We start from the raw sequence: 22727 nt of genomic DNA, 5'->3' as shown, positions 1-22727 counted from the left end.
GATTTTGACCTATTTTTTATTTTTTGGTACTGGGGACTGAACTCGGGACCTTCCACTTTTCAGACAGCCGGTGGAACCACTGAGGTAAATCCCTGGCCCATGGCTCAGGACTTTGAATACATTACATTCTCTCCAGGCCTGTAAGGTGTTTGCTGAGAAATATATACTTAGTCTGATGGAGATACCTTGAAATGTTTTCCCTTGCAGATTTAAAAAATTCTTTGTCTTGTATTTTTTATTGTAGTATGTTGTAGTGAAGATTTTTTTCTGGTCATTTCTATTTAGGGTCCCATGAAACTCCTGTACATAGATGTCTCTTCCTTCTCAAGTTTTGGGGGGTGGTTCTGCTGTTATTTCATGGAATAGTTTTTCCATGTCCTTCATATTATTCTTCTCACCATCACATATTTAAAAAATGCAGCTGTTTGTTTAATGGTCTTGAATGCTCTTTTCTGTGGCCCCACCAGCCTCCCCTCTTTCTTTCCTTCCTTTCTCCCTCCCTTCTTTCCTTCTTCTGTCCATTTGTCTGTCCATCCATCTGTCCATCTGTCCATCCATCCATCCATCCATCCATCTGACTGGAATATTTCAAAAGACCTGTCTTTAATTTAGATTATTTCTTCTGCTTTATCAGTTTGTTGTTGAGGATTTCAACTATGTGTTTTGACTTATTGAGTTCTTAATTTCCAAGATTTCTTTCTTTTTTTTTTAAAGACAGGGTCTCACTATGTAGCCCAGAATGGCCTCAAACCTGGCAATCCTCCTGCTTCAGTCTCTCCCAGGTGTTGTGATTACAGGCATGTGCCACCATGCTTGGCTTGTTTTATTATCAAAGTCTCTATCTCTTTGTTGAAATTCTCATTCATACCTTGCATTATCATCCTCATTTCTGTTTTTCTGTATTCTCTTAAATATCATTGAAATTTTTTATAATCGTTATTGTAACTTATCAGGTATTTCATCTCTACTCATGTCTTTGTGATCTGTTCCTAGAGAGTTATTATGTTCTTTTGGAGGCGTCATGTTACCTAGACTTTTTGTATTTCTTGTGTGCCTGCATCGAGATTTGCACATCTGGTGACTCAGGTTTCTCTACCGCTTTTGTGGTGTAGCCTGCTTAAGTCAACAGCTTCCCTCTGAAGATGTGTCCTGCAGGGTTGGCTCGTTATGCAGTGTTGACTTTATTTCCAGCTGGGCCACTTCTATAGCCACTTTGGCTAAGTTTAATGACTTTCGACACAGTGTGTATGCACAGTGCCTCCCAGTGGGAGAGAGACTCACATCTCTGTGGGCCGTGTAAGAGTGGGACACTCACGCAACACGTGGAAGTTATGCTTTCTGGGGTTCAGAAGAGTCACTGAAAATGCTTATTCAGTGTGCTAGTTTCCAGATCTCAGCCCAAGGGATTCAGATTCCATAATTCTAGGGTACAGCTCATGCTCTGGTACAGTACTTTAAACGAATCTCTCAGTGATTCTGGTGCATCTTGTCCAGGACCACATTTTTGACCTTTTGGAAACTAGTATTGTAAATCATCATCTCTTTCTCCTCCTTTCCTTCCTCCTCCTCCTTGTCTCCTCTCCTCTTTCTCTTTCTCCTCCTTTTTTCACCATGCCTGAGGATCAAATCTAGCACCTTGTTCATGCTAGGTAACTGTTCTGCCACTGAGCCACACCCCAGCCCCAGGAATAAAAACTCCTATGTACTCTTTAACCGGATTCACTAACTGTAAACACTTTTGCCACATTTGTGGTCCTTCTGCCTCTCTCTCCACACAGAAAGACTTTTATCTGGAACCATTTGAGAGTAGTTTACATACACCAAGCCCCTTTATTTGAAATCTTTTAATATGTATATCCTAAAAGCAAGGCTACTCTGTCATACAAAGTACGATGATTATATTCAGGAAGTTCAACATTGATGCAATGGTATTTATTATCTGATCTTCACTTCCCTATCACCAGTTATCCTGATAATATCCTTTATATAGCCCAGGATCCTATCTAGGGTCAGTAATTCCACCTGTCATATGTCTCTACTGTCCCATGGACCGGGTTTTGAGAAACACCTCTGCCAAGCTGGTTGGCAAAGCAAGGCAAGAGACTGAACCTTCCTGAACACAGCTGAAGCTGAGGAATGGCAGAGGCCCGAGGGCAGGAACATTTTGCCACATGTTCCTGGGGTTCCCTTGGGTGAGGGCCAGCGTCTGCCAGACCGACCTCTGCAGTGTTTCTGCTCTTCCTGAGCCCCACTTTGGGGGTCCTTCACTTTGGGCTCCCTCACTTGCCCTATTTTATTCATTCCCTGGCACTCTCTCCTTCACTTCCATCACTTGAGACAAGCAAGTCTTTATTATGGGCAACTAAGGAAAGGGAGAGGGAACGGAGAGGAAGAGAGAGAGGTGAGCAGTAAAACAACAAACCAAGTGGTCCCACCCTTCTAATCCACAGACAGCTAGGTGTGGCTCTTATTACTACCAAAAGAAGTACAAGGCTCTGTACTTTGGAACATCATACTTTATTACACTAGGATATCCAGTCTCATAAAGTTTAAAAAAATTTTTTTTTTTAAAGGAGGTGAAAGGAGGAACTCAGTGCACATGACATTGGCAGGGCTGAGAAAATCCCCTATTTAGAAATGTGATCCGAGAGCAAAGTCATCTTTTCAGATAAAAACTTGGCTCTGCCTCATGGGCCTGACTGAGGCTTCCAGGGCCTGTGCCTCCCCACTGTGCAAAGTGGGCTGCAAAGGCAGGGACTGAGGCTGCTCAGGCTGGTGCTGGGAAAAGCCCAAATAGCGATTGCTTCCCGTGAAGCCCAAATACCTCACATGGCAATCTGGCCCTGCTGTGGCCTCCCTTATACCCAGTCCTCGTTTCCCGTGCTCCAACCAGAGATGTAACCCTCTAGAGCTCCTTGGGATTTCCAGGCCATTGGACTTGCTCTTGTAATACTCCACCCCAGTCTTTATCTTCTCAAATAGGACTTCTCTTTCTGTTCTCAGCTTTGAAGTCACTTCGGAAGCCGTCAATGACACCCTGCTTAGGGGAGATGCCCCTGCCTGAAATCTCAGAGTCCCATGAATGAGTCTATCTGGCTGATGGTGATGGCTGTTAACTTACTTGAATTCCCCAGGAGAATTGAAGATCCATGAGACCAAGCACTGTTTTCTTTCTTTTCTTAAAAAAAATTTTATTTTATTGGTACATTTTAGGTATACAGTATAATGACATTCATCATTGGGAATTTGCACCTTTACATAGTCTCTCTTGGTTCTTATCTCCGCGCCCCTTCCCCTGCCCTCCCTTCAACTCCTCCCTCCCTCCCTATTTACAAAGACTTTGTTTCCTTTTTTCATTTTCTCATATTAATTCCATTCCCTTCTTTCCTTTCCCCTACCCCTCCCACTTCCCCTTCCCCTTTGCCCCTTTTCTTCCTATTTCACATTATCTATTATACCTTCTAGTCCTTATTTACACTTTCAGTTTCTCACACTAGAGAAACTATTCGGTATTTACACGTGTGTCCTATTTATTTCACTTAAGAGTATTGCCTCAATGTGCATCCACTTAGCCATAAATGTCTCTAATTTCTCATTCTTTATGGCTGAGTAGTACTCCATTTTATTAAAAAAAAAACCCCATTTTCTTTATCCAGTCTCCAGTTGATGGGCATTTGGGCTGTTTCCAAGTTTTAGCTATTACAAACTGTGCTGCTATGAGCATGGGTGCACATATATCACTGTGGTATGATTCTTTTAATTCTTTGGGGAAGATACCCAGCAGGGGAATAGCGGGGTCAAATGGGACTTCCAGTCCTAGTTCTCTGAGGTATCTCCATACTGATTTCCACAGTGGTTGCACCAGCCTATACTCTCACCAGCAGTGGAGCAGGGTTCCTCTTTCCCCACAGGCTCACCAGCATTTGTTATTGGTTGATTTCAAAATAGCAGCCATTCTTTCCGGAGTGAGGTGGAATCTCAGCTTGTTTTCATTTGCATCTCTTGAATGACCAGTGATGTTGAACACTTTTTCATATGTTTATTTGCTATTTCTACCTCTTTGTCTGAGAAATGTCTGTTCATTTCAGATGCCCATTTTTGGATTGGGTCTTTAAATTTGGGAGGTCTGATCTTTTTAAGTTCTTTATAGATTTGAGATAGTAGACCTTTGTCTGAGGAAGAGCAGGTGAAGATTTTTTTCCCACATTGTGGGTTGTCTTTTCACACTGCTGGTGGTTTCTCTTGCTGTGCAGAAGCTTTTTAGTAAGAAGAGATCTCACTTGTTGATTGTTTGAGCTAGTTCATGGGCAACTGAGGTTTTGTTTATAAAATCTTTTCCTACACCAATGTCTTCAAGGGTTCTACCTAACCTCTGTTCCAGCCGATTCAGCATTTCTATTTTAATATATAGATCCTTAATCCATTTCAATTTTAGTTTACTGTATGGTGAGAGATATAGGTCTAGTTTTAATCTTCAGGAAGTTGAAACCCAATTTTTCCAGCACCATTTATTAAAGAGGCTATCTTTCCTCCAGTGAGGGTGTTTGGCTCCTTTATTGAAGCTGAGATGACTGAGTATATCTGGAGTTGTTTCAGCATCTTCTAATCTGTTCCACTGGTTCTCAGGTCTGTTTCTTTGCAATTACCATGCTGTTTTTATTATAGTGGCTTTGTAGTGTAGTTTCAAGTTGGGGGTTATGGTACCCCTGCCATGTCTCTGTTACCTAGCATTGCTTTTGCTATTCTGGGTCTCTTCTTGTTCCAAATGAATTTTTGGATTCTTTTCTCAAGGTCCATGAAGTATGCTGCTGGGATCTCAGTTGGGATTGCATTGAATCTATATAGCAGTTTTGGAAGTATGGCCATTTTCACTATGTTGATCCTTCCTACCCAGGAGCAGGGGATGTCTGTCCATTTTCTGATATCATCTTCAATCTCTCTTTTCAGAGAGCTATAGTTTTCAGAGAAGAGGTCTTTGATTTCTTTTGTTAGGTTGATTCCTAGGTATTTCAGTTTTTTGGATGCTATTGTGAAAGGAATTGTTTGCCCTGTTTCTCTCTCAGTGAGTCTATTGTTCGTGTAGGGGAAAGCTATTGATTTTTGTGTGTTGACCTTGTATCCAGCTACTCTACTGAATTTGGTTATTAAGTCTAGAAGACTTTTGGTGGAGTTCTTGGGGTCTTCTACATAGAGTATCATGTCATCTGGAAATAATGACAATTTGACTTCTTCATTTCCTATCTTTATTCCTTTTCTTTCTTTCTCTTGTCTAATTTCGGTGGCTAATATTTCCAAAACTATACTGAACAAGGGTGGTGACAGTGGACGTCCTTGTCTTGTTCCTGATTTTAGTGTGAAGGATTTCAGTTTTTGCCCATTTAGTATGATATTGGCTGTTGGTTTTTCATAGATGGCTTTTATCCGATTGAGGCAGAGACCATCTATTCCAATTTTTTGTATGTTTTTTTGATTTTTTATTTTTATTACCAGTGATCAAACTCGGGTCCTTGCGATCGCACAGCAGGTGGCGAAACCACTGAGCTAAATCCCTGGCTGAGGGTTTTTATGATAAATGCGTGTTGGATTTTGTCAAATAGATTTTCTGCAGCTATGGATATAATCATATGGTTTTTGTCCTTGGCTCTATTGATATAGTGTATTACATTGATTGATTTGCATATGTTAAACCATCCCTGCATCCCTGGGATGAATCCCAATTGGTCAGGGTGTGTGATCTTCTTGATGATCTTCTGCATTCTATTTGCCAGTATCTTATCTTAATAAGATTTTTGCATCTATATTCATTAGTGAGATTGGCCTATAGTTCTCTTTTTCAGTTGGGTGTTTCTCTGCTTTGGGGATCAAGGTGATGCTTGCTTCCAGGAATGAATTTGGGAGTATTGCTTCCCTTTCAACTTCATTGAAGAGTTTAAACAGTAGTGGCAGTAGTTCCTCTCTAAATGTCTTGTATAATTCAGCAGTGAAGCCATCAGGACCTGGGGTTTTCCTAGTTGGTAAGTTTTTAAGTACATTTTCAATTTCATTGATTGATATTGGGTTGTTTAGAATTTTTAGGTCTTCTTCATTCAACTTTGGTAATTGATATGTATATAGGAATCTGTCCATTTCTTCTATGTTTTCCATCTCATTGGCATATAGGTTCTTAAAGTAGGTATTGATGATCCTCTGGATTTCTGCTGGGTCTGTTGTAATTTCAGCCTTTTCATTCCTAATTACATGGATTTGGGCCTTTTCTTTCCTTTTTCTGATAAGGTTGTCTAAGTGTTTGTCGATTTTGTTTATTCTTTTGAAGAACCAACTCTTGGCTTCATTAATTGTTTGTATTCTTCTCTTAGTCTCCATTGAATTGATTTCTGCTCTGATCTTTATAATTTCCTCCCTTGTATGAGCTTTGGGTTTGTCCTGCTCTTCTTTTTCTAGAAACTTGAGGTTCAGCATCAGGTTATTTAATTGGGCTCACTCTGTTTTCCTAATATGTGTACTCACTGCTATGAATTTCCCTCGTAAGACTGCTTTCATAGTGTCCCATAGATTCTGGTATGTTGTATTGTCATTGTCATTTAATTGAAGGAACTGCCTGATTTCTTTTTTAATTTCCTCTGTGACCCATTGGTTATTCAGAAGTGTGTTGTTCAATTTCCATGTGTTTATGTAATTTTTGTGGGTTCTTTTGCTAAGGATCACCAATTTCATCACACTATGGTCTGATAATACACGGGATCACTTCAATTCCTTTGCACTTACTTAAACACATTCTATGAGTGAGTATGTGGTCTATTTTTGAGAATGACCCATGTGCAGCTGAGAAGAACGTGTATTCTGATTTTGTGGGGTGGAACACTCTGTAAACATCTGTTAAGTTCATTTGTTCAAGAGTTCGATTGAGTTCTAGTATTTTATTGCTTATTTTTTGTCTAGTTGATCTATCTATTTGTGACAGTGGGGTATTGAGGTCCTCCACTACTATTTTTTTTTTTTTTGGTACCAGGGATCGAACTCGGGTCCTTGCGCTTGCGCGTCAGGCGGCGAAACCACTGAGCTAAATCCCCGGCCCCTCCCCACTACTATTGTATTAGTGTATATGTGACTTTTCATGTCCGTTAGTATTTGTTTTATATAGTTGGGCACACTAGTGCTTGGTGCATAGATATTTATGATTGTTATCTCTTCCTGTTGGATTGTTCCCTTTACAAGGATGTAGTGTCCTTCTTTGTCTCTCTTAATCAGTGTGGGTTTGAAATCCACTTGATCTGCAAAGAGAATAGCTACTCCTGCTTTTTTTTTGGTTCCTGTGGCATGGAGTGTTGTTTTCCACCCTTTAACTTTCAGTCTATGAGTTTCTTTTTGAATTAAGTGTGTTTCTTGTGTGCAGCATATTGTTGGATTTTGCTTCTTGACTCATTCTGCCAGTCTATTTCTTTTGATTGGTGAATTGAGACCATTAACATTGATGGTTATAACTGATTCAGTTTGACTTATCATTGTCATGACTTTTTCTTTTTGTTGGATTCTACCCCTTTGCTTTTAATTTCTTGTCACGTCTGATGGATTCATTCTGTTGTGCTTCCTGGGGTTGTGATCCTCATTGTCTGTTCCTAGCATATTATCTAAAATTTTTTGCAGTGCTGGTTTGGTATTCATGAAGTTCCTAAGGTGCTCTTTGTTATGAAAGTATCTTATTTCTCCATCAATTTTGAAAGATAGTTTTGCAGGGTATATCAATCTGGGTTGGAGTTTGTTTTCCTTTAGGGCTTGTAATACATCACTCCAAGCTGTTCTTGCCTTGAGGTTTTGCATTGAGAAGTCTGTTGTGATTCTGATAGGTTTTCTTTTGTATGTGATTTGTTTCTTTTCTCTAACTGCTTGTAGAATTTTGTTCTTCTGTTGGGTTTGTGGAATTTTAACAATTATATGCCTATGTGTAGATTTTTTTTGATCAAGGCTATTTGGACTCCTATATGCCTCACTTATCTGTGTGTCAAGTTCTTTCCCCCTGCTTGGGAAGTTTTCTGCCATTACTTCTGTGAACAGTTTTTTTTATGTCATCTATACTCTCTCCTGTTTCTTCATTGACTCCAATCAGTCTTATGTTACTCTTCTTTCCATTGTCTAGCAGCTATTGGATTGATTTCTCGTGGTCCCTTACAATTTTGAAGCAATTTTTCTTTTCCTGGTCACTAATTTCAATCTTATCTTCCATGTCTGAAATTCTGTCCTCACATTGGCTCATTCTGCTGTGTAGACTTTCAATGGAGTTTTTAATCTCCTGGAAATCTGTTTGTATCTGTTTTATGGATTCCATTTGTTTCCTATGTTGGGATTCCATCATGTTCCTCAGCTCCTCTATTTTTTTTGTCTGTGTCCCCTGTAGATTTATTAATCATGTCTTGCACTATGGGTACAATCTCTGCTGTTATATGAGAAATTATTTCTGATTTCATTTTTTCCAGATCTTCTTTTGTTGCCAGTTCAGGGAGTCCAGGTGGTTGAGTATCTGAGTGTTCCATCTCCTTTCCCTTTGGTGTTGCTGTAGGTGATCTGGAAATCTGATTTTGAGACTTGTTACGTGCCTTCTCATTTTAATGGGGGGGGTGCTTTTGGCACCCACCTGGCTCACCTCCTCTGTGCTAGGAGTGGTGGAACAGTGGCCTGGAAGTCCCTTCCTCTGGGCTGGCTGTGGTGGAACAGTTGCTCTTAAGCCCCTACCTCTGGGCTGGGAGCTGTGGAACAGAGGCTCAGAAGCCCCTACCTCTGAGCTGGGAGTGCTTATTCAATTTAATTCATTCTGCAGGTATCCCAGCAGGGATCTGCAAGCTCTAGTAGAGAGAAAATAAAACCCCAAGCACTGTTTTCATCACTGTTATATTTCTGGCTCATGGCACAGCGGTTGATACCCAGTAGGTGCTCAGTAAAAATTTATTAAGTAAGTTAAAAAGAAGTTTGCTCAGGGCTTCTGACATGTTGAAAATTAAAACAAAAAAAGTAAACTGTGTTGGACAATGTTATGGCTTCTCACATGTATCTTCATTTCCTCCTCCTACTGTCGTGGAAAACTTAGCTTCATTGTACTAATTAGAAGTCTAGAGTTTGTCTTCAACTTCTTCTTCATTTTCCCTAACCAAACATCCAACTGCTAATCAAACTTGAGATGAGTGGTGGCAAACCTATGGCTTGCGTGGGGCACACAGAGCCCTTTCTGTCAGCATGGGAGCCAAGTCATTCCAGCAGCTGAGCATTGGGTAATTGTTGTTTTGTCTAAACTAAAACCTCAGCATTCAGGTTTCGTTGCAGTCTTGGCACTTTGTAAGTGGGTTTTGGAGTGCAGTTTGGGCACTTGATTTCTAAAAGGTTCACCATCACTGCTTTAGGCAGTACACATCTGGGAGTCTCAGATTCCTTCTCCTTGCTGGGCATGGTGGCACATACTTTACAGCTACTTGGGAGGCTGAGGCCAGAAAATGTCAAGTTTGAGGAAAGCATGAACAACTTGACCTTGTGTCAAAATTAAAAACATTTAAAGGGCTGGGGGGTCTAGTTTAGACCTCACTGGGTTCAATCCACAATACTGGGAAAAACAGGACAAAACAAAACAAAAGAGCAAATCTTTTCCATCTACTCCTTTCCATTTTCATGGAATTTCCCTCATTGCTTTCTTGTGGGGTCAAGAAATTCTATTGCTCCTCCACCTTTGGTATCTACTTTGTTCTGGAAGGTTCTCATCACAGCCTTTGAATCCTTACCTTGCTTCACTCATGTGTCTCCCATGATGGAGGTACTCACCATAGGTTCCACAGACTTACTTATTGCTGCAGTCTTTTAATGCATGTTGCTTTTTCAACAAGAAGTACTGTTTTCCCTTCTTTCCTCCCACCCCCTGCCTTGGAATGCTACTTCTCTTTTAAGGCTGAGCTCAGATTCCTCCTCTGAGTGTCTCAAGAATAAGGATCGTTCTTACTTTGGGAATCAATTTCGTGGACAATTCAGATAGCATGTTTGGGTAAGGGAGGGATAGTAGGTTATTAAGACTTAAGAGGTTCCTTATTTTCAGAGAATAAAGAGCTAGAGTGAAGACAGAGAATGATACCAATCATGATGATGACTCATGTGCATCACCATTTGCTAAGAACCAAGGCTGGGCATTTCACCTGCTTTATAGCTTTTATTTTTCAGTTCTCTGGGGGTGGGGGAGTAGGCTTTTTGAATATATTCACTTGGCAGGTAGAGAAGCTGAGGTGATCTGAATGTTCCCACAGTCAATGTGCAAGGAAGTGGTGGATCCCTGGGGCACTGGGAATCTGCTGTGCTTCCTTCCGGAGCTTGAGATGGCAACTGCTGCACCTTCTCAAAAGAGGGACCCGGTCGCAGGCAACTCTGCCTGGCTGGTGCATGCAGCATGAGAAATGCTCCAGCAGTCTTTAAAATGAATCAGTGCTTTCTAATTGCTATCCACAGAGTATGTTTTTCATTATCTTCTATCATTAACATTAATAACAAGATGATACATAAAAGTAGCCATTTTATTTAAATAGAAATCTGTACATGAATGATGAAAAGCTAGAGTGTAGAGAATGAAAATAAAGTTTCATTCCCCTGTACTCAGGCTGCCTGCTTTAATTGCCAGAGGCAACTACTAGCAAGGTGTCTTGTTTATCCTTCTAGAAAAAAAATTCATGTATAAACCAGCATTTGTGAATATAGATTTCCTTGAAAAAAAAAAAACCCAAATAGAAGCCTAGTATACATTACCTCTTGCTTTCTTCATTTAGGAATGGATTCTGGAGAAGGTTTCATTTCACACATATAGATCTACTGCATTCACTTTAAGGCAGCCATAGACCACATGTGCCCAAGGTTGAATTAATGAGCTCTGTGTGGGTGGACATTTAGATGATTTCCCCTGTTCTAGTATTATGAACAGTGTTTTAAAGAGTATACTTGCACGAACTTCTTTACCCTCATATTAAGTAACCTATATTCTCTTTCATGTAAACATGGGTAGCTCTGGGTAATTGCTTCTTTTTTAAAAACATGGAGCAAAGAGGTTTTTAGGAATTTTTGGAACAAAGATTAGAGGAAGGTGTTCAGAAGTCTTCACTTTTTCAGAACAGGGCTAGATTGGAAATATGAAAAGACTATGATATGCCCTTTCATAAGTAAAAATAAAAAAACCCAAACAAAGTAAATAAGTAAAAATCATAAATTTAGTTTCAGGAAATTGCCTCAAAGTTCATATATCTCCCCACATGGACGACCTCAGTGTTTCTGTTGAAATACCTATTGCTTTTAAGACATTCCTTTCTCGGGTCTCTCCTTTCTGGAGTCCTCAGCACAGTCTCAGCCTGCCTCCTGCACCGGCGGGGATGGAAAATGATGCAGCCTGCAAAGGTCTGGCACCAGCCAGGGGCAGTGCTCGGGAAGAACTCAGCTCGCATGCGCAGCCCTTGCTCCAGCTGCCTGCTCTGCTGAAGCGGGAACTCAGACCCTGGGAGGTGTCAGCCTACGCAGGTCTCCTAGCTCTCACTTTCTTTTAGAGTCAGTGAAATTGAGCACACAAGATGAAAAAAATAAATTGCCTCTTTCTATATTAGCAATGAAGAATTCGAAAATGAAAATTTTTAGCTGGGCGTGGTGGCATATCCCTATAATCCCAGCACTCTGGGAGGCCGAGGTACGAGGATCACAAATTTGATCCTGATGTAAGTAATTTAGTGAGAACTTGTCTCAAAATTAAAAATTTTTTTTTTTTAAAGGCTGGAGATGTAGCTCATTGTGAAGACCCTGGGCTCAATCAATCCTCAGTATTAAAAAGAAAAAAGTAAAAATGTTTTACAGTTGCATCAAAAACCAAACAACTTAGGAGCAAACTTAAAAGCAGTAAAAAGAACTATATACTGAAAATTACAAAACATTGCTGAAATTGAAGTCCTAAAAAACAGAAATAAACTGCATATATTGAAAAATTCAATTGTTGACATGTCACTAGACACCCAAAATGATCTGTAACTTCAATACACTGTCAAATTTCTGATAAGACTATCTTTTAAGAAATTGAAATGCTGATTCTAAAAGGTGTATTGAACAACAACAAAAAGGAAAATAAAACCAAAACAATCTTGGAAAAGGAGAACAAAGTTAAAGGATTTCTACTCTTTGAGTTCAAGAGTTGCTACGAAACTATGAAAATCAAGACAGTTGTATTGATTATCAGTACAATGATAGAGATATAGACCCATACAAAAGGGTCCCCAAACAGACATTTATATCTCTATATATGTCAGTTGATTTTTGGCAGAGGTCCCAAGGCAACTCAGTGGGAAAACAGCATACCCTTTCCAATAAGGGGCATAGATCAATGGTTTAGCTGTGTGGGTATGAGAGTTGGTTTTGTGTGTCAACTTGGTTGGGCCACAGTGCCCAGGTATTGGGCCAAACAGTATTCTAGATGGTTCTGTGAGGGTGTTTTTGGGATAAGATTAACAACTAAATTGGTGAACTCTGAGGGAAGCAAATTTCCCTCTATAATGTAGGTGGGTCTCATCCTGTCAGCTGAAGACCTTAACAACAAAGACTGACTTCCTTGAGCAAAAGAGGAATTCTGCCTGCAGGCTGGCCTAGGACTGAGATTGCAACCTTCCAGTGAATCCCCATCCTGCCAGCCCACCTGATCAGTGTTTGGACTCACCAAGCCATCACAGGCTGTCACTGACCCTTAAATAAATCTCCCCCTTTCTTACACACACAAACACACACATGGGCACACGTGTACATCTCATTACTTCTGTTTCCCTGGAAAGCACTAATTCTGACTTGACAGTGGGTAGAAGAACACTGAACCTAGATCACACCAAAAAATTAGCTCAAAAATGTAGTATAGACTTTTATGCGTCAAAGCCAAACGTGCGACACTTCCAGAATTAAACACGAGAAAAATACTTGAGATTTTGGATTATAAACAAAGGTTTTTAGAATGGCTGCTGTTATGAAATCAACCAATAACAAATGCTGACAGGGCTATGGGGAAAGAGGAACCCTGCTCCACTGCTGGTGGGAGTGTAGACTGGTACAACCACTGTGAAAATCAGTATGGAGATACCTGATTTGGTCCCATTTGACCCAGCTATTCCCCTGCTGGGTATCTTCCCAAAAGAATTAAAAGAATCATACCACAGTGATATATGTGCACCCATGTTCATAGCAGCACAGTTTGTAATAGCTAAAACTTGGAAGCAGTCCAAATGCCCATCAACTGGAGACTGGATCAAGAAAATGTGTGTGTGTTTTTTTTTATAAAATGAAGTACTACTCAGCCATCAAAAATGAGAAATTAGAGACATTTATAGCCAAATGGATGCACATTGAGGTGATACTCTTAAATGAAATAAATAGGACACATATGTGTAAATACCAAATAGTTTCTCTGGTGTGAGAAACTGAAAGTGCAAATAAGGACTAGAAGGTATAATAGATAATGTGAAATAGGAAGAAAAGGGGCGAAGGGGAAGGGGAAATGGGAGGGGTAGGGGAAAGGAAAGAAGGGAATGGAATTAATATGAGAAAAGGAAAAAATGGAAACAAAGTCTTTGTAAATAGGGAAGGGTGGAGGGATTGAAGGGAGGGCAGGGGAATGGGGAAAAAATAAGAACCAAGATACATCATGTAAAGGTATAAATTCCCAATGATGAATGTCATCATATTGTATACCTAAAATGTATCAATGGAGTAAAAAACAAACAAACCAAGGTTTTTATAGACAGGACACAAAATGCTCTAATAAAAAGAGAGAAAAATAAAGATTTGGATTTAAGCAAATACAAAACTTTTCGTCTTCAAAAAGACATCACTAAGAAATAAAAAACAAGCAACAGATAGCATAAAACATCAAATAATAAAGTAAGTGAGACCCTAGGCAACCGCCTGTGAAGAAATGCAGCCACTGTTCTTTGTTTTTATCGCACAGGCACAAACAGGCAGTACGAAGAGATGCCAGTGGTGTCAGATGTCAGCCAGCCCCTCCCCACGAGGGCACGGCGGCGCGTGAGATGGATCCATGATCTGTGAGGTTCTGATAGGTCATGTGGAGGGCAGCAGTAAGCGGGCCTGGGGACCTGACGTGTGCCGACGTCCATCATCAGACATCCGTGGTGGCCACGTTGTTAGCCTGAGGACAGCGGTCACGTGCTACTTCCACATTTTAAACCTGGCAGTGCGAAGGTCTTGTGTCCCATTGACAATGCCGTGAGAGCTCCCAGCCACCACACAGATCAAGGTACCCTGAGCTGGCAGCTCTTCCTGTTGAAAGAACCTTGTAAGTCAAAACCATTTTCCAGAACTCATGGCAGCCTGGGAGGCTGGTGTGAGTGCCTGTGGACAGTGAGATGCTTGAGAGCTCCTGCTCTTTGTTCTGGTGGAAGCTAGAAAACCTGTGTCAGTGGGGTGAAGGATTTGTGCCACCAGGCTGAAGATCTACACTGGAGCCAGGAAGTGATGCTCATGGTGAAGATCAGAGCTCCCCTGAGGAGAACAGCAGCCATTTCCAGCGACAGTGAGGACCCGAGCTCCTCCAATGATGAGAACAGTCAAGTTAGCATCAGGAAAACCAACCGCAGCAAGCTTCTCCTAGAAAATCAACAGCCCGGATCTTCCCCTATAATTCTCTTTTTATGCCATTGGCAACATTCCTCAGATGGGTCTTTCACACCCAAACCACGATGATTCAGTTCAGCTGGATGTTACAACATGACCATTAGTTAATCCACCATAAAGTTCTTTCTAATCTCACAAATTACTGTGAGGATTGTGTGAGATGCACATGTGAAGTGACACAAACACATCCCATGAAATGTGCAGAATGGTTATGTGCAAAGGTCTTGCTTTGAAAGACAGTGATTATATCAGGAACTCCTTTGCTCCTCTTCCAAACAGAGGATGCTTTTCCTTCGTCCCATACTTAACTGGCTTATTAAAAATATGTATGCAATATGTATACCAATTACTGTGTCCCAGTTCTAGGGGACACATCAATGAACAAGTAAGACACAAATTCCTGCCTGCAGGGTGCTTACATTTTAGTGTGTGAAGGTAGGTGCCAATGAATACAATAAATAAGAAGGTTATATGATGTGTTAGAAGGTGCTAAGTGCATATGAAAATGGCAGGGAATCGATAAAGGAGAGATTATGGAAGTGCGTATGCTATTTGAAATCTGGGGCATCTTATTGAGAAGATGAAATTGAGCAAAGCCTTGAAGGAGGCAAGGGATGAACCAAGGGAACAGTTGGGAGGAGAGCTCTGAGGGACACCAAGGAGGCTTTTGTCACCCAGTGGAGAGGGCAGGGGGCAGAAAATGAGGTCCCAGAGCTAAGAGGTAAGGTGAGGTGCAGATACCATTGGGCTGTGTAGGGGAAGGTGAATGAAGCCAGGTTCCACTGGAGATTGTTGGGTAGAAAAGCAACACTATCTGATGCAATTTTAAAAGAATACATTAAAAAGATTGTTTTTCAGCATTATTTACTTGAACAAAGATTGGAAGCTACCTAGACACCTATCAGTTGGAGTTGGTTAAATAAATGCAGCTATTGAAAAGAAAGTATGATATGCATGGATATGATGCATACCATAGACTGAATCTGTGTCTCTCTGAAATTTTTTTTCCCCAGTTCTGGGGATTGAACTCAGGACCTTGACCTTGCGAGGCAGGCATGGGACCACTGAGCTAAATCCCAGGCCCTGTCTCCCTGAAATTTGAGTGTTGCAGCCTAATCCCCAATGGGATGGTATTTAGGGTGGGGTCTTCAAGAGGTAATTAAGACATGAGAACTTTTCCCTGCCTCACACATGAAGATTTTGCAAAAGGGTGTCCATCTATTATCCTGGAAGAGGACTCACACCAAGAACCTGACCTTAGACTTCCAGCCGCCAGAACTGTGAGTGTTAGAGGTTTTATTGTTTAAGCCACCCGGAATACCTCCCTATGACATTCTGTGATAGTAGCCTGAACTAACTGAGACAATATGGTATGCAAGCTAGCAAGCTGTCAAGTGAAAAAGGCCAAGTGCCATGTTGTGTATCAAGCGCACATGCAGAGACTACTGTATTTGCATTAAATATTTCTGGAAAGATACATAGGAAAATGATAGCTCCTGGGAAATTTAGTGCCTACTCTGGTGTACAAAACAAACAGGATACATTTAACTCCATATGCTTTTGTCTCTTTTGATTTAAAAAATTAATTTTAAATTTTATTTACTTATTTAGTGATGCTGGGATTGGACTCAGGGCCTTGCATATGACTAAGCACATGCTCTACCTCTGAGCTATACCCAAGTCCCTCGGATCTCTTTTGAATTTTGAAAGATGTGAATGTATACCTATTAAAAGATATTATTAAAGAAAGTATATAAGCTGGGGATGGTGGCGTATGCCTGTAATCCTAGCACTCTGGGAGGATGAGGCAGGAGGATGTGAGTTCAAGCCATGTTTGGGCAGGCAACTTAACAACTTTGAGAGACCTTGTCTTGAAAACAAAACAAAACAACACACAAAAGAGCTTATGATGTAGCTCAGTGCAAAGGTCTTGAGTTCAATCCCCAATCCCAGAACAAAAAAGGTACAAAAATCAGTTCACGTGAGCTATAGATAAAGAAAAAGTTACCTACTCTGCCCTACCATCTTCTAGTTCCATGCCCTGAGAAAACCAGAGCAGTGGATCTTCTCACACCTCTCTCCATGCTCAAACACAAGTGTGCAAAACATGTACATTCGACTACATTTTCTTTTTAAAGCCAAGAAGCAAACCAAAAAGAGATCATATTATATTCATCAGTCTGCAGCTTGCTTTCCTCTCATGCTTTAACACAACACCTAGTCATTCTCCAGGCCAAGCCAATGCATCCAACATTTGTTACTATTATTTTTTTTTAGTAGCAAAATCATCCATTGAAGACTGCGTCTTGGTTAACAACCCCTCACTTGGAGCATTGTTAAGTTGTTTTGAGGGTCTTTGTGTGGATGCCTGTCACTTCCGACAATGCTGTAAATAACATCTTTATTCATAACAATAAACCCTCTAAGCTGCTTTCTTATCCTCCGTCTCAGTTGTTCTCTAAGTCTTGTGGGGCTGGGGGCCGGCAGTGAGAGAGGCTTCTTATTTGTGAAGCTGTGCTGTAGGTTTAGTCCAGCTCTGTCACTAACCAACTCATTGTGTGACTTCAGGCAGGACCAGCCCTACCACCCGGTCTACGTCCTTCCCTCTGTTATCGAGCGAATTGGACCAGGTGACCCAAAGGATCTTTCCATTTCTGTTATCTTCATGAGACTGTGCATTCACAAGAAGGGGGAGCACGTTTGCTTCCTTCAGTGTTGAGGGTTCAGCACACGGGAGTCCCTCAGTGAGTATTTGTTGAACAGATGCATAAATGAAACTTGGTTCACAGTAAGGCAGTTTGATCAGAACAGAGCTATGCAAACTCCTGTTCCCTTTTTCCTGTACATCATGCTGCCTCCCACCTTAAATGTCTTCGCCCTTGACCTTTACATCTTGTAACCACATCATCTTTTGCATATCCGCTAATATGCATGTGATGTGTGTTTCACTATCATTGTGCCTTTTGCTCATTAGGTGTGGATTCTAATCTTAGCACCATCATTAACTATCTGCCTGGCGTAAAGCAAGTTGCCTGACTTTGTTTTTTGCTCTATAAATAGGAAGGAAGGTCAGTACTTACCATGAAGATGGGCTCTAATATAAATTATCTAAGAGAATGTATGCGAGTTGCCCAGCAAAGTACCTGGTGGACAGGAGGTGGTCAATAAATGGTTGCCACCGTGGTTTGAGCAGGTGTAGCATAAATGAAGCTCACTTCAAATCGACAAATGTGTTGTTATGTGTTAGACGTGAGGCACTGGCCTAAGGGTGAGATGTTTCAAAGCTGTGTGATGGATGTGCCTTCTCTTAGTAGTTCATCACAGAATCCTATAAACATTCAGGTTGTGGTAGAACTTTATCAAAATGGGTACGTGTGTTGTTGCAAATTGTCCTCCTGGGTAGTTACTGGATTAAAAGATACACACATATACATAGAGCACAGAGTTTTACACTTGATCTTAGCCAAAAGGCCGAGAAGCGATGAGAACACAGAGTTTTATACATTGACCTAGTTCCTGTGTTTTTCTTATTTCAAATATCTCAATTATTTTTCATGCCATATTGTTAGTTTTGGTAGCTATGTTGGAAACTGGGGCAGGGAGCTGAAATAGCTGAAGGAGGAAATGGAGAAGGCAGCTGCAGGCTGATTTGCTTTTATTTTCTTCAAGGAGTGTGAGATTCAACTCAAATTCTGTTGATGTAGAGAACGCTTGGGACATCGTCAGTTTGCAGAGAAAGAGATACAAAGAATTACTCATCTCAGAGAAGCAAATAGATTAGGACTTCTCTCATGCAAGTCACAGAAGAGCAAACCTAATTTATTGTTTCATATGACTGAGATGTTCAGCAGAAGACTGGACCGCAGGTGAAGCTGGCTCTGGGAACTCCAGTGCTTATTATCATGCACGTTCTTTAACATTGGTTTTATTTTCAACACCTCCATGGGACTCTAGCAACTTCAGACTCCCCCTCATGGTAGCCAAAGGGCTATGGCCGTTGCCAGCCCCACATTTGTATGCACCATCTGGAGGAAGAGGAAGGGTATTTTCTGGAGAAACTTCACAAGCTCAAGATTGCTCTTCTTACTGGCTTTGTGTGGGTCATGGGCTCTTTGCTGAAACAGTTGTTGTTCTGAAGAATGGTTTAAGCCAATCATTTCCCACCTTTGGAGGTAAGAGGAGGATCATTCACACCTCAAAATAACCCAGTTGAGAACAGGAGGATGATAATTTCACAAAGGCAGCGTGGAGCAGTGTTAGAAGGGGAGTGGGTAGTATATGGCAAGTGCATACCGAGTCTCCACTAGCCTATTGATGGAGCACTTCCCACACGCTTCACATACTCCAACTCATTTAATCCTAATAACAGCCGGATGCGATATACTATTTTTTCTTTCTTCAGCATGAAGCAACAGAGGCAGAACAATATCAAGCAGGTGGCCCATTTGGAGGTCACCCTGGCTCTGCCGGCCCCAAACAGTGCTTCTTGGGCAACACTAAGTCATAGTTTTACCAGCCATAGGTTGGGACCTCCATGAGGTTCTGCTTCACAAAATCATTTCTCTAATACTGTTTGCTTTAAGTGGCATAAACCCATGAGATGCTGTTTGAAGAGGATGTTGTTCCTACATTACTTTGGATCATTCTATTTAGCTGAAAGGTTTTGGGTAGGATATGTTCATGCTTTTATGAGTACACAGAAAAGACAAAGCAATTTTTGTCCAAAATTACTCCTAAAGTGCACTTATCTTTGATCTATAAATATTTACTGTTAGCTCATTCCTAGCCTTTTATCTGTAATCTTTCACTATCAGCAAGGCTAACGTTGCCTCCCTAACCCCCCCCTTTGAAAAGGCAGAGCAGAAACGGTGTGTAAAGGAGGAAGCAGCCCTGAGAAAGATGTTTGTGAAACCCCGCTTCTGACCTCCTTGCTTCCTTTTTTCCTTTTCCTTTTTTCTTTCTTCCTTTAGCTCTTTCTTAACTTAAAATTTCTCCTCTTTTTGTAAGGTGTAATACCTTAAATTTTTTTTTTTATTACAGAAAGCACAGTTTAGAAAAGGTAAGAAAGATCTCAGTTCCACTTCCTTTTTATAAATAGCTACTCTTATCTTTTTGGTGTGTCACGTTCACTTTTTCTCTAGAAATTAGATGACATTCACAAGCCTTTTGTAGTATTATTTCCCCTTTTAAAATCAGCTAGAGGATTTTCAGTAATATTAAGCATTCTTTAGCATCACCATTTTAAATGAAGTGAATGTGCTCATTCTATAAATGCACTATCATTTATTAATGATAGTTCCCTACTTTGGACAATTAGATTTGTTGCCAGTCTGTTTGATGCTCAAACAGCTTTACCTTGAACATTGTTTGGCTCAAGTTTTGCCCTCATTATTGGTGATTTCCTCAGTTTGCTGGGGCGAGGTGCTTTTTCTGGTGGCTTCTGTCTGGCTTTGCTGTTTGCCTTCTCAGCGGCTGGGATTGTCAGTTTCAGTGTGAAGACCGACTCCTGGTGCCCGTACTCCCAGTGCCCCAGCATCCGTCCACTTCTCAAGGTGGGGATGGTGTACTTTTAGGCTTTCCTATGGTTTGGGTTAAATTGGTCCCCCAAGGTTCACGTACTTGAGGCTTTGTCCCTGGGGTAGTGATGTTCAGAGACTGTGGAAACTTCAGACCAGAAGTGGCCTCATGGAAGGTAATTCAGTCATGGGGCATCACTCTCTGCTGAGTTCTCTCAAGAGTGAATTGTTATAAAAGAGCAATACTCTACTGCTAGCTGGATCCCTGTCTCCCCTTTTGATCTCTCCCTCCCTCTCACACGTGTTACCACCATGATGGCATCTGCCATGTTGTGAAGCAGCCAAATGGAATCTCACCACGGCTGAACTGATGGGCCTGCCCAATCTTGGATTTTTAGCTTCCAAAACATTAAGCTAAACAAACTCCTTTTCTTTAGAAAGCACCCAGCCACAGGTATTTTGTTATAGCAACAGGAAATGGACTAAGACAGGTCCATTTCCTTTGTTTCCATGTCCAGAAATGCGGAATTTCCCATGTATGTATTTCCGGTTTTAGGACTCTCATAATACAGGAGTGCAACTGGCATTATTATTGTTTTCCTGCATAATAGATATCAGCAGTGTGGTATGATCTCTACCTGAGATCCAGTTCTCTGGAAAATAAATAATAGGTGACGTTTTGCTGTTATTTTCGGAGCCTGCTATGGACTATGTATTATGTTGCTTACTTTACTTGCTATTAAAATTAATTTAATCTTTAGTGAAACTTGGTCAGGTAGGTATTATTCTTGATTTTATTAGAAGTGTACTAAGCAAGGCTGTTAGTTTTTCTCACCTAGAACCTAAGGCCTGCCCCCTTCCCTAATCCAGAGGGACTCTACTGTCAAGCTACCATGATACTCTGGTTGTGGCATAGCTCCAAGCTCCAACTTTCCTCTACTCGAACAGCAAAGTTTGAAAATAATCTGCTCAATGTTTCTTAACCTTGCTCCATAGTCGAACTGAAAATCCGACTTGAAAAAACCTGCATGGGCTGAGTAAGTCATACATCATGTCTCGCCATGGACACAAGAGGGTGATGCTTCAGCCTAAGAGTTGCTCTCACCCAGACAACATATAGCGCTTGCATTAAAACATTTGTCACTGTGCTTATTTTTGCACTTTGTGTAAGATATCATAACTATGGCTCCAAAGAATGTTAGTGATACCAGCAGTAAAGCTAAGAGAAAAACTGTGAGAACTACAATAGAGTTAAAGAAAGAAATCATTGCAAAATTTGTTAAAGTCCTAAAAAGTGAATTATAAGTGTAATTTTTGGGCCTCAGAACCAATTGTTTGGTTTTTCATTATTTCTTATGGGAAAAATATGTTCAGTTCTTGAACTCTTCAGTGTTTGAACACAAATTTGGAACGAATTGAATTTGATAACCGAGGTATCACTGTACATCCTTTTTATGTTGTTTTAAAATTAAAAAAAATTCTATTTGTTTGCAGTACATAATGATTACATTCATTATGGGAGTGGGCATATCTATCTATATATATATATCATATCTTAATTCTTTTCTCCATGTCCCTCCTCCCTTCCTCCTCCCTCCCTTCCTCTCTTGGTCACTTTCCCTCTTGCAAAAGATCTGTCTTTCTGTTTCCTCTTATCTGCCTTTTATTTTGCTTTTCATTATGCTGTATTTTGAGGGAGGATCTCACTGTTGCCCAGGCTGGCCCCAAACTTGCAATTCTCTTGCCTCAGCCTCCTAAAGAACTTGGGCTGCAGCTGTGCTCCACCATGCCTGGTTAGGCCTCGTTCTTTCGGCTCCTTCCTGTTGTGTTTACACTTGCGTAAATCAGTTTTGCACAGATGAAAAGTTCAAAGCATTGTCCAAGGTATGCACGCCAGATAGTACTGTTATGAAGGGAGAAAGAAGGCAGGTTTGGGGGCAGTCAGGGATGTTGTGAGGATCACTATTTGTATGCAGCACCGAGGGCAGAGGGAATTTGGTACATGCCATTTTCCTTTTCACAGAAGGAGTCCAGCAAGGTTACTAACTCTCCCTTGAACACACAGAGACAAAGGTGAGCTGAATTCTAACCCCGGACCCCAGCTGAATTGGAAGCTGATCAAGGTACTTGCTCTAACCCTCACCCAACAGCAGCTGTTTATTGGGGAATTTCCTGGGTTCAAGAGCCCCAAGCATCTCAGCTACTGAGTGGGCTCAAAACAAAAGCATTGTCATGATGCTTATAGGTATTTTTCTCAGCCAGCCATGTCACAGTTTCCAAATACCGTATCAAAGGTTCTGAGGACCACAGAACCCAGGTGGAGACATCTCATCTGGGGCACAGCAGGGTCATCTTTCTCCTTCTGCATTCACACATCTCTGAACCCACATGGTGACATTAGAGGTGAGCCATCCCCTCTATGAGCCACATAAGACATGGAGTAAAATCACGCCTTCAACACGGGCAGGTACAACATTAGGAACTGTGGGCATAGACTTTTCAGGGGTCATGGGTTAAAAAGATTGGTTGACCCCAGAATTCAAAAAG

The sequence above is a fragment of the Heterocephalus glaber genome, unplaced genomic scaffold (genome assembly GCF_053883595.1).
Source record: "Heterocephalus glaber isolate CG9 unplaced genomic scaffold, H.glaber_assembly_v1.0 deba00001606, whole genome shotgun sequence".
In the NCBI taxonomy this organism is placed as follows: domain Eukaryota; kingdom Metazoa; phylum Chordata; class Mammalia; order Rodentia; family Bathyergidae; genus Heterocephalus; species Heterocephalus glaber.
The sequence above is the reverse complement of the archived record's forward strand: the minus strand, read 5'-3'. Positions refer to the sequence as shown.